This window comes from Cyanistes caeruleus, unplaced genomic scaffold (genome assembly GCF_971803275.1).
Source record: "Cyanistes caeruleus unplaced genomic scaffold, bCyaCae1.hap1.1 HAP1_SCAFFOLD_76, whole genome shotgun sequence".
Lineage (NCBI taxonomy): Eukaryota > Metazoa > Chordata > Aves > Passeriformes > Paridae > Cyanistes > Cyanistes caeruleus.
The window spans coordinates 2,336,728-2,349,641 of NW_028255888.1; the positions used below are offsets into that span (position 1 = coordinate 2,336,728).

The 12,914-nt window shown below is 50.3% G+C and overlaps 1 protein-coding gene and 1 long non-coding RNA gene across 2 annotated transcripts in view; both read left to right on the plus strand.

Annotated features, from left to right (window-relative positions):
- Positions 1 to 12,914, plus strand: part of LOC147646935 (uncharacterized) — a 592,289-nt gene that overhangs the window by 397,814 nt on the left and 181,561 nt on the right. The gene's annotated exons all lie outside the window — the stretch shown is intronic.
- On the plus strand, positions 7,779 to 8,470 carry LOC147646951 (uncharacterized). Its single transcript, XR_015281769.1, has 2 exons — positions 7,779 to 7,858; positions 8,149 to 8,470. It is a non-coding gene; the product is annotated as an uncharacterized LOC147646951 (long non-coding RNA).

Sequence of the window (12,914 nt, forward strand, 5' to 3'; positions counted from 1 at the left end):
TTTAGGAATTTATGGATTTTAGTACTTTTTAGTACTTTTCCAAACTGCTCACTTTGCTTTCTATAGTAATCGCAACACCCTCTGCTTTTTCAGCTTTCCCCCACACCTCTCCCTCTTTTCCCAAATCCTCTGAGGGGTTGGGATCAGGGGCTCCCACGCTGTTGAGGGATTTGGGGGTTTCCCTTGCTTTTGGAAAGGGCAGTTTGGATCTGGGTGGCTGGGTTTCCTCTCCCCCTGTTCCACCCCCTTGGCAAGGCAGTTTTGGAAAATGACTGTGATACATTATATTAAAGACAGTATGACTTGTTTCTGTCATATTTCCATGGACACACATTCCCGGGGTTTCTAACTCTTTTAACCTCATATTTGCATTTGCCCATATATAGGGTTCAAACAATTGCTCCTTGCTAATGGTGGGGTAATTCTCTCTCACCCAGACCAGTAAAAATTCCAACTCTTTCGTTGGAATTTCATATAAGGACTGCTCTATTATTTTTTCTAATTTTTGTAAAATTGCCTGTTCCTCCTTAGAAATATTCCATCTCATCTCTTAGGTTGGACAGAGCTTACCAGACATGCTGGCTATCTCTTCAGATTACTGACCAGCAGAATCCGATGTTTCTGAGTCCTGGGCCCTTGAAACTCTGGAATTTGATAGCAGATATTTTCATCCAGATGGATTTCTTTCAGGAACTGGCTGCTCTGATCCAGGCAGGCTTTGATCGAATCCTTTGAGCTCTTACTGACCGACAGACATGGGACACCACTTGTTGCTGTGGAATCTTGGTCTCCTCAGGGCTAAGCCCTTCTGGGATACCTCCTCAAAGGGGAGTTTCCCTTATCTCAGTTCTGTTTCAGGAAAGATTCTCCAAAGGCTTGTTTGCTTCTTGTTTCTTGCATTTATTAATATTTATTATCAAAAGACTTGGCAGGTCTTCCCCAGACTTTCTGCACAAGTTCAGTCCACCACAGCTTTGTGGTGACTTGAATAGCACAAAATGGCCTTGAACTGCATAGCCTTTTTATCTTTATTCTTAATCTTTCCCAATTAAGTATAGACACGTAAATTATTTTTCTTAGTGACCCTATGACCCAAGACGTTGTGTGCTGCACTGCGGCATTCTCTATCCAAACACCTGTTACTACCCAAAAACCCCTAAAAGAAGAAGATGAAGAAGAAAGAAGAAGGAAAAGAGACAACACCCTAAAGTAGCCATTTTGTCTTCTTGTTTTCTGTTTTCTAAACTAGCTTATACACTAAACTTTAACTTTTTTCACCCAGTGACTTAAGAAAACTCTCTAATCTACACACTTACACTTTTAGTTTTTCTACTTAATTTTAAAAGTTGTTTTCATGCTGTTCAATGAAATTCAATGTTTTCTTGGATGTCAGAGCTAGGCACCAGAGACAAGGGCACACTCTGTGCCTCAGACTCCAACACAGATCCTTTAGGTGCTCACTTTTCATCACTCTCTAATTTATACAAAAGCTACCACTGGCTACACTTTTGAATCACATGACCTTGCTTCAAAAAATGACCCTCTAGGATTCTTTCTAATGTGCTGAAATACATTCTAGTGGACTCATTTCAATAACAACTTTGCTTCTTGTGTTATTCATTCTTAATGCTATCTACATTTCCAAACTTAGCAGTATCTATTAGTAGTTCTTCTCTTTTCCTTATCTTTATTCCCTGTATACTACACCTTACACACACTGGCTATCTCTGAGTCACCCAACACCAATATTCTTTTTTATATTACTAACAAGCAATGCATACAAAAGGATGACATGTTCTGCACAATCTCCAAGGAATTGCAGTATGACACGACGTAAAACGAGTTTCTGAAAACACTGCCTAAAGTAATCATCAGAAGTATATGCTGATGTAAGCCTGGAGTTCACAAGCCTTGACTGTTTACATGGTTTCTAAAACCTCATGTGACTGCTCAGTGTTGTTCAAACACTTGTCAAACTCAGAGGTGCTTGATGCTGTCACCATTTCCTGGGAGAAGCTGTCCCAGTGGCTGACCATGCTCTGGGTGAAAAACCTTTTCCTAATATTCAAATACAACCTGCCCTGAGCCAGCTGCCTACCCTTTTCTTGACTCCTGTCACTGGTCACAAGCGTGAAGAGATCTGCACCTGCCCCTGTGATTCCTCTCAGGAGGATGCTGAAGACCCCAAAGACTCTCTTTAGTCTCCTCTTCTCTGGGCTCAACTAAGTGACCTCAGCTGCACCAAGGCCTTCCCCTCCATACCCTGTCCCATCCTTGCTGCCCTCCTTTGCATTCTGTCTAATGGCTTGATAGCTTTTGATATTGTGCTGCCCAAAACTGCACCTCTCTGCTTTCAGTGCTTCTCCTGGCTGCTCCTTCAGGCTGCTGGCACCATCAGCAGAGACACAGAACAGCTTCTCCTGCCAGAGTTAGCCCTGTCATCTGCACTTCCCCACATGTCTGCCTTGATGTTCACTGGGGACCTCCCTGGCAGGTTCAAAAGCTAAACTTGAACATTTTTCACATGCTTGCTTAACATATTTATTCACTTACATGAGGCGTATTTCTGCTGAAACTACAAACTTCTATTCTTACTTCAAGTCTGTGCAACTTTATAGTTCTAAAGCTTCAAGCCTTCTCCAAGGTCTCAGGTCAAACTTTGCATCCATCTCTATCTTGGAGCCTGTATGCTCAAGGCCTTGAAAGCTTTCTATGCCTGCATTCCCCACATCTGCCTGTGTCACAGCGTGTGCGGGTTTAGGATGGTCACCAGACAGGACGTGTCCAAAGGAGGCCGTGCCAGCTTCTGTGCAAGGCCCCGTGCCCTTCCTGCTGCAGCTGTGTCGGCAGCCCTGGGGCTCCTTCTGCTGCCCTGAGCCCGCAGAGCAGGGCAGCGTTTGCTGATGGTTTGAGCTGTTCCTAAAGATCCTGTCTGGTGGCCTTAGACATTTGGAGTGAGGGATTCCTTCCAACTGGGCCAATTTGGGGGGGCTGGGGGTGGCCTGAGGGCAGGTGGCCGTGTGTGCAAGGGCCCTTTGTGACATGGTGCAGCATGGTCACCATGGCATGGAACAGGACAGGGTGTCAAAGGGCCCATGTGACATGTGGTGACATAGGAGCTGGTGGTGACACGGCCACACCACAGTGCTTGGTGCATGCGACGGGACAGGACACACCAGAGCAGTGCTGTGAGGCGCCCCTGCACAGCACACTCGTTTCTGTCTGACCCGGAGTTTTTCTGAAGTGTTATTCCTACACGTGACCTCGAGTCCAGACCTCTGTCCTTGACGAGGAGCCTCCTGTCCTTGTGGCAGGAGGCCTCGAGACCCAAGAGCAGGACTTGTCCTGTGGTCTTGCCAGGACTTCAGTCTTGCAGGTGCCTTCCAGCCACAACTGCAGCACCTGTCGACGTGAAGCTGTTGCAAGGCATCGCTCCTGCAAGTAGCCATAAATCCAATCACTGGCATGGAGCAGAGAGCCCTGAGAGCACCCAAACTGGCCTGGGTGGAGGAGGAAGAAGAAGGAGGCCCTGGAGCTTCCCCAGCACAGACTAAAGAGGTGCAGCAGTTCCAGCTGCTACAGGAGGGTGAGTGGCAGAGCTGAGCCACAAGGCTGGGGCCTGCATCCACCTGGGTCCTGTCCCATCCCATCCCATCCCATCCCATCCCATCCCATCCCATCCCATCCCATCCTCTGGGGACACACCCATGGACAGGACCAGAGAAGGGCCAAGGCTGTGCCTTGCCAGAGGCTCTGCTGCATTAACCGGGGGCATCCCAGAGCTGTCCCTGCCTGGGGAGAGCACGGCTGGGCTGTGTTCTCTGGCCTCTCCTGCAGACCCTCAGCTCTGGCTGCTCTTTGCCAGATGCAGCCATGGACCAGACTCAAGAGCAGGACCCCGCCTGTGGCCTCATCTCCAGAACAGCGCAGGTACCTGCAGCCATCCCCACCTGGGCTGGGCCTGCTGGCACTGCCCAGCCCAGCACCGCGCTTGGAGCACTCCATGCAATATCCCTCTCTTCCTGCCCTTCTTTCTCCTGCCTGACTTGCAAATTCATCAAGTGCATTTGGCAAGAAGAGACCAGCATCATGGGCACTGTGTCCATGGAAAACTGTGATGTCTACACCACTGACACCAGTGCTACCATGCTGAAATGGATTTTGGAGAAGGCTCTTTCCAGTCCAAAGCAAGTAAGAAGCCTGTGGCCAGGGTTTGATCCTCCAGGAATTGCTTGGCCTCCCAAGCCATGCCTGCTGCTCACTCTAAGCCTTGGAGGCCATTGCAGTGTGATGAGAAGGAAAGCACTTCTCTGGGGAAGCTGGGGACATTCCTGACTCCCTCTGACAGCTTTCCAACTCTCCCCACGCCTTCTCCAGGTGCCTGCCATCGTGAGGTGCATCCACCAGGTGCTCATGACCAATGAATCTGCTGAGCACAGGCTGGAGAGGACCCTGCTGGATCTCACCGAGGCACAGCCCGACGATGTGGTCATTACTCTCCTGCGTGTGGCCCCAACGTGTGACAGGTATGGGGCCCACCTGTCCAGAGGGCTCACGGCTCCCCAGCCCATTGCCCTGTACAACCTGGCCCAGGTGGGTCACCAACAGAGAGTTCCAGGGCCCTCTGGCTGCTCCCTTTCCCAGCCCTGGCATGTCAGCCCCTGAGCCTGCTGCCATGCTGCCACCCTGCCCCTCAGCAGCTTGTCCCCACAGGCCTGGGCTGCCTGGCTGCTGCTGCTGCTGCTGCTGCTGCTGCTGGGCAGTGGGCAGAGGCAGAGCCGGCAGCCAGCTCAGCTCCCTGCTGCTACCCAGGCCATGGGGATGTGTCTGAGACCCTGTGCCTGACATGGAGCTCTGACCCCGCAGAGCTGCAATGACCATATGGAAGAGGATCTTGTGCTCGCCCAGGACTGCACAGAGGGCACTCCTGATACTCCTGGATGTGCTGGGGGACTGGCCAGAGCACAGCAGGTGCACCTCGGATTGGAAGACCACGGGTGTCTTTGCCCTGGCTGTGAGTTTCTGGAACTGGCCTGCACTCACCCCAAGGCTGCCTCTCCAGCAGCTCTGCACCCTCCTTCCCCCACTGCATCTCCCTGCCGCAGGCACTGGGCTGAAACCAGGCCTAGGGACAGCTTCAGGGCCACCAGGCCAGGTTCTCTCCCTGCGTCTTCCCCGGCCTCTCCCTGCCACACTCAGGCCCTGCTACACGGACACCTGGACACTGAGCCCTGTCTCAGGCTGCTTTATCCTCTGCAGGCAACTGTGGTGATGTGGAAGATCCTCCAGGTGCCCTGCTGGCCAGAAGCTTTAACAGTGTATTTCCCCCAGCTCTTTGTGCATCTGCTCCTCCAAGTGTTCTTCAGCACAGAACAGATGCCAGAGGAGGGCTGGAACTTCTGGAAGAGATGCCAGGAAGAACACGGCTTTGCCACCAGCCCCAACAGGTGCTCCATCCCAGTCCTCCTGTCCCTGCCATGTCCCAAGGGCAGAAGCCAGTGCTCCCAGCATGACCTGGACTTTGCTGTGCACACAGGTTTGCAGTGCAGACCCTCAAGTTTCTCCTCTGCCAAATGCACCATGAGGAAGTGGTGCTGTCAATGGAATGCAAGTGTGGCTGGGACACGCTGCTGTGTGCTGACACCCACCACTGTGCCGTGGGTCTGCTGGCCAGGTGAGACCCCCTTCTCCCCACTGCCTCTGACATTTCTGCCCTGGGCTCAGGACCTGGCCCAACACAGTACCCATGCTTGTGGGCCAGAGGGCCTTGTTAGCAAGGGATGGCCAAGCAGACTGGGAAAAGGCTGGGAGAGGAAAGAGCCCACAAGGAGCTGCCTCCCAAGGAGCCCATGTCCACTCACATCCTTGGGGAGAAAGACCAGGCCCATGGGAGTGAGTCCCCTGGCAGAGATTTGCTCAGGGTCCTGGTCCCATTTTTACCCTGCCAGGGAGATGCGCCACGCTTCTCTAGGGTTGTGTTCCAGAATTGCATTGCACTTCCTCTGGCTGCTCAGCACACAAGAGCCACGCTGGAATCTGCCTGCCCTGGCATTCCTTGTGGAGGTGAGCCTGATGGCCAGCACTACCTCCCTGAGCTGCCTGCCAGCTCTCTGCCCTCTCATAGCCACAGCTTCCTGGGACGCTGCCCGTGCCCTGTGCTGCTGCCTGGGCCCGGCCCTGTGCGGTTCCAGGCTTCTGCCGGCTGGCTTCCCTGTCACTGCCCTGTGCCTTTCAGATCCCAGAGTACCTGGACTCCAGTGAATGCAGTGACAGTGTTGTGCAGGTCTCCTCAAGGTGCCTGCAGAGCGAGTGCAGGGAGAGGCGTCACCTGCACCCTTCTCAGGTTCATTGACCATCCCTCCATGGTGAGAAGGGGACAGTGGCTGAAGCTGGGGAATGCAGTCACTTGGGCTTGGCTGGGCTTGGAGCTCTGAGGCAGCTGCTCCCAGCTCTCCTGACTCCTGCTTCAGCTGCCCCAGTGCTTCGGGACTGGCCTTTGCACTCTGGGGTCTGCCACAGCAGCAAGCTGCGATTTCACACACTTGTGTTCCACACAGGCAAAAAAAATGTGGAGCCTGACTGAAACACTCATGGAGCTACTTCAGGACAAGGATGCAGACATAATTGGGATGTCACTCATCATACTCAGCTTCATATTCACCTACAAATACATCGTGGTACCCAGCCCCATTGCCCTGCAGCTGGCTGAGGCGCTCCTGCCGCTCTTTGACCACGTAAGGCTCTGTGCCCTCAGCCACGGGCACTGAGTGCTGCCCAGACACTTTGTACTCTGTGGATTTTCAGGCCTGTGCCAACGTGAGCCTGGAGCACAAAATGCTAGCATCATTTTTCCTTCCTTTCTTACAGGAGAATAGCCAGGCCCAGCTGCTCTCTATAGGGCTCTTCCGAGGTACGATGGACTTTTTGGGAAGGGGAAAAAGTCCTCTGGAGATGCCTGTGCGCCAGAGCCTCCTGCCCCTGTTCTTCCATTGCCATGATGAGAACCAGCGTGTGGCAGAAGTGAGGATTCGTGGGCTGCTGGTGTTGCTCTGGGAGGGAGCTGGGCTGCCTCCTGCCCTGGTGCCTTGCCGGCCGCAGCCTCCTCCAGGCCTTGGCACAGGGACGCGGCTCCTGTGCCCTGGGCTGTGGGGCCAACTTTGGGTCTCTGCTGCTCTCCAGGCCTCCCTGGAAACGCTGCATTGTGCAGCCAAGTTCCTGAAGAGGAGGGATCTCCAGAAGCTGGAACAGGAGAACCTGTGGATGTTGGGCAACATCCTGGTAAGGGTGGCCTGCAAGCCCCAGCCTCAGGCTGGAGAAGCCCCCTGCCCCCGGTGCCCAGTGTGTGGGGCTGGCCGGGCCTCAGGGCTGGGCGGGCACGGGAGGCCGGGGCTGGGGCACAGCCCTTCCCTCCTGCCGCTCTCTGCAGCTGGCACAGGACAGGAGCCGAGCGGCCGAGCACCTGCGCCGGGCCCTGCCGTACCTGCAGAGCCCACAGGAGTCCCTGCGAGCGGCGGCCATCAGGTTCATGGGTGAGCCAGGAACCCGGGCTCCCTCCCCGCCCCGCCGCAGCTCGGGCCCAGCCGCGGCTGCTGCCCCGGCATCCGGGCCCGGCGCCCTGGAGCCCCGACTGCCCTCAGGGCTGCTGCCGGCCTCTGGCAGCCGTGTCCTTGGGCTGAGTCAGGATGCGGCAAGGGCCCGGGCTGAGCCCTGCCGGGGGCGGGAGGGCGTGTGGCCCCAGGGCTGGCAGCGCCGCTGGCAGGGAGCTGTGCCGCTGGGGCCCTGACAGGCTCTGTGTTCCCAGAGATGGCCGGGCGGCTCCTGAGGGGGCAGCAGGCAGAGCTGCAGCTCATCTCCGAAGGTGAGTGAGGGCAGCGGGCTGACAGTGGCGGCTGGCGGGGGGAGCTGCAAGCCCTGACCCGGCTGCGGGGGGCTCTGCTCCCTGTGCGGATGAGGGGCGGCGTGGGCAGAGCACACCGAGATTTCAGGGGTACGTGGGGCATTCGTGGTCAGCAGCTTCGGGCTGATCCCCTTGGTCCCTGCTCCCTGCTGGCCATGGCAAGAGCCGGCTGGGATGGCCCTGGCACGGGGCTCTCGTTGGGTCACCGCAGGTCTGGGATCTAACTGTGGCTCTGTTGCTCTCTCTTCCAGCCCTTGAAGCCATGGCAGGTGACATCAGCCTTGAGGAGGGAAGCCTGGCCAGTGAAACCCTGGACCTTCTCAGGGCAGGAGACCGTGCTCCAATGTCCGTGTTCCTGAGGCTGAGAGATCAGCTCCACAGGGCATGGAGGTCACGGCCTCGTCCATGGGGCTGTGCCTGGCTATGCTGCTGGAGCTCCACTGAGACGTGATCTGGGAGGCTCTGTCTACTGTGGCCGCCTGATCCAGCAGGCATTTTCTATTTATTTCCAGTCTGTCCTTTTTGTGTTTTCAGTTTTCTGTAGTGTTTAAATATAGGATGTGTTCTAAGAAACAGACTGCAAGACTGTTCTTTTGCTGCCCAGGGTCTGCAGGGCATAGGGGAAGAGGGGGAAGAGGGTGCTTGTGCTCAGCAAGCTGCCCAGGTGTGCAGTGGTGCAGGGAAAATGGCCAGAAGCCCCTTGATTTGGTGGTTGTGCTGAAGGCACAAGTCCTGTCCCCGCCAGGCAGCGCCGTCTGTGTCCTCCTGCCCGTGTGGTGCTGGCTGGATTGCTGAGGGCTCCCAGGTGCGTCTTGCTCCAGCTCCATGAGCAGCCCCCAGGCGTGATTTGCCTTGTTCCTGACAGTCGGCTGCTCTGGTGCTTCCCCAGAGCTCCAAATTGGAGCAGGTTTATCTGAGGGGGGTGAGAATGCCAGGATGTGCCAGGACCAGAGCCCTGGGGTTTCCAAGGAAGAAACCATCAATCCCCTTTTCCAGGAGATTCCAACCCTCTGAATCACACCTGGGATAGAGATCAGCAGAATGGCTAGAGTACTTAAGACTGGAATGCTGGAAATAAAATCTGGTCTTTAATGAACCCCATTTCCTGATGGGAAATAATCCAGGAATTCAGTTCCTGGAATTGGAAAAAGAAGGAAATGGTTTTTTTGGGAGGTGCGATTGGTCCTCCTGGACAGGGGATTTCCCTAATCCATCCTTCCTGATTGAGGAATGGAAGTTTGTGGGATGAGCCAGGATTAACAGACCCCTCCCTCAGGTGTGTGATCCAAGATTTTTCTGCTTTTTCCCAGCCCAGGTTAGCCATGTGCAGCATTCCAGAGGGATGGAGCTATCATGTTTGTAATCCATGATTTTCCCATTTTTTCCCCAGTTGTTCCCAGTCCAGGTGAGCCGTGTGCAGCCTTCCAAAGGGATTGGTTCAAACCAGGAAGGATTTTATTTCCCATGGGAATAAACCTGGGCTCCAAAACACTCCCAGAATGGCAAAATCATAATTTTAGCAGTTTTTTCCAGCTCCACATTGCAGGAATTCATGGATCTGCTGATGGTGATAGTGGATGCTCATCCCAAATAATCTGCCTGTTTGTCTAGGAACACTCCAGTGATGGTGCTGATACAAGTTGTGCTGATTCAGTCTGCTGAGATTTGTGGGGATTTTTTTTGTGTGATTTCAGGGGTCTGGGAGGAGCGGGGGGGGAGGGGGGGAGGGCAGGACACAATCTGGATCTGGAAAAATACCGGATAGTGCAGGGAATGAGGAAATTGTCGTGGAAACAAGCACAAAGGAACTGGGAAAAGAAGAATTTTTAAGAAGGGATAAAAAGGATAACATTCCAACCAAATGCACTGGATGCATATGGATGCTGAAAGCAGGCAGGGAGCACAGAACGTGTGTGGAACTGAGTCACACAGGCTTCTCTCTCTAGCCTGGGAAAGCATAAGAAGGAATCCCAACAGTCCTTGTTAAAGGACACCAATTGGCAGGTGTTGTTTAGTCGAGGGCTGGTGTTCCACTTAACCAATGATGGTGATGTGTATCTTTAATGAGCAATGGGAGTTTTACCTCTCAGACCTTCTCAACCATGTGTATAAAAGTAGATTAAGAATAATAAACTTTGCTCTCTTGGACAACGCAGCCAAGGGAGTCAGTGTCGTACTCCTCGCCGTTCCTAATACAGTGCGAGAGAAAAGAATAACTTGGAGGTGGAATAGGAGAAATTCCAACACAACAGGTTACCAAGGCCTGGGAGAGCCCAAATTTTTCATTTTATTTGGGAAATTTTTTGGTCTTTATCAATGTTATTGCATTTTTTTCCCCAAGAAAACCCCACTTTTCCTTTCTGATGGGACTGGCAGACGCCTCCTGTTCTTGTAGTTCTGATTTTGCCCATCCTCATTCCCAAAAGTTTTTCGAAACTTCTGTAAAATGATGAAAATGATGATGGACTGTGGCCTTTTTTCTTTCTCCTTACTTGTGATGCAATTGCAGTGAAAAGAAGAAAAACACTGATAAGAAATGGTAAAAAAAAAAGATAAAAAGATCAGCATTTTACCATGTATCAATGTCTGGCTATTTCTTTTAAAGCTTTGTTTGGCTAGTGGTCTTTTTGCTATAAAATAGAATTATATGAAGCCCTGAGAAGTTTAAAAAAGGAGAGAAAAAAAGTAAATGAAAATTTTAAATTTGGCTTCTTTTTTACAGAAGCAATCCTTTTAGACCATGAAAAAAAATTTCCACAAAAAAAATAATAGAAGAAATAATCATAATCATAATAGTGTTAGTAAAACATTGTCAGTATTCTGAATATTTCTTCTTTGTAGTTTTTTGGGGACTAAAAGTTTGCAACTTTATTTTGCTATTTAAAAGACCTTATTTTCTCATGTATTATTCTGGAGAAGAAAACTGCTTTGCTTTTTTTGATTTTTAATTTTTATTCCTTTGAGTTGTCAGCAGTTTTCCTCGTTGAAAATTAAAAAAAATAGAGGGATAAAGAGATAAGGGGAAAAAAGAAATAAAAAAGATTAAAATAAAGGAAAAATCTCTTGAAAATATAAAAACTAAACAAAAAATTCAGTTACACTGTTTCTAGTGTGTGACAGAGTGCCTTGATTTTTCCATGGTGCTTGGTGCTTTCCGGACTTGTAGAGTTGTCTGGACACGATGTTGAGCTTGACAGAGATTCCACAGCTGCTGGAGCCATTCCCAGTTTTCCTTCCCACCTGTAGTTTTTGATACCGTCATGTACACGACCATTTTTTCACAGTAGTTGTGCCATTTTTCATATTCCTGATGCCCGGAATGCTTTTATTCCATTGAAATTTGTTTCAGCAGCTGGAAGATTTGAAATTCCCAATGCCCAGAATGTGTTATTCCCTAGAAATTAGGAAGGGGAGCTGGAGGATCTGAAATTCCCAATGCCTGGAATGCTGTTATTCTACAGTGTTGAAGTCTGGAATACAGAGTGTGTGCCCTTGTTTCTGATACTTAGTTATAAGATCCAGAAAAACACTGAATTTCATATAACATGAAATTCATGAGCATGTTTTCATAGTGATACATGAAAACAAATGTTGAAGTTAGATGGAAAAAGCTGAAAGTGTAAGTGTGTAGATTAGAAAGTTCTTTTAAATCACTGGGTGAAAAAGTAAGTTTAGAGAACAAGAGACAAGATGGAGGATTTAGGGTGTTGTCTCTTGTCCCTTCTTCTTTCTTCTTCATCTTCTTCTCCTAGAGGTTTTTGGGTAGTAGTAAGTGATTGGACAGAGAATGCCGCAGTGCATCACAGAGGTGATGGGTCATTGGGTCATTAAGAAAAATAATATATGTGTCTACTCTTAACTGGGTAAAAATAGGTATAAAGATAAAAGAACTGCGTATTTCGGGGTCATTTTGTGCATCAGACACAAAGTGTGCCACAAGGCCTTGTTTGTACCATCAGAAGAAAGAAATGTACCATATTGCAAAGATTAACCTTGTGTAGCCAGCCTGGAGAGACCTGTTAAGTTTTGTGATGACCTTTTAATAAACACAAGAAACAAGATTCTAACGAGCTTGGGAGTTTTCTTCAAATCATAAGAACTGAGATAAGCAGGGCTCCCCACGAGGGAGGATCCCAAAAGAATTCAGTCCAAAGGAGGCTGAGAAATCCAAGAATAAAAAGAAAAATACAGAAGAGATGCAGCAGAAACAGAAACAGAAACAGAAAAAGGATATTTATAGAAAAGTTACACACAGGAATTTGGGAGGAGAGCTGGAGGACCTCAAATTGCCAATTCTTGGAATGGTGCTATTCCATGAGAATTTTGTGGGAATTTGGGAGGGGAAATAAAGGATTTGAAATTCCTGATGTCTAGAATGCCATCATTCCAAGAGAATGTAGGTGCAGAACTGGAGGATTGCAAATGGCCAGTACTTGGAATGCCGTTATTCCATAGGAATTGGGTGGGAATTTGGAAACGGAACGGGAAGATTCAAATTTCCTGATGCTCGGATTGCCGTTATTCTATGGGAATTTGGGAGGGGGGATGGAAGATTTGAAATTCCTGAAGCTTGGAATGCTGTTAATCCATAGGAATTCGGGAGTGGAAATGGAGGATTCCAAATTCCCAATGTGTGTAATGCTGTTATTCCATGGGAATTTCAGGAGGGAAGCAGGAGAATTCTTAATTCCTGACACCCAGAATGCCATTATTCCATGGGAATTTGAGAGGGGAGGTGGAGGAGTCAAAAATCCTGATGCCTGGAATGCCATTATTTCATGGGAATATGGGAAGGGAACAGGAAGATTTCTAATTCATGACGCCTGGAATGCTGTTATTCCATGGGAATTTGGTGGGAATCTAACAGTGCATATAAAGGATTCCAAATTCTCAATTTCCAGAATTCTGTAATTCTATCTTTTTGGTGGGAATTGGGAAGGAGGGCTGGAAATTTTTTAAATTCTTGATACCCAGAATGCCATTATTCCACAGGAATCTGTGAGGGGAGCTGGAGGAT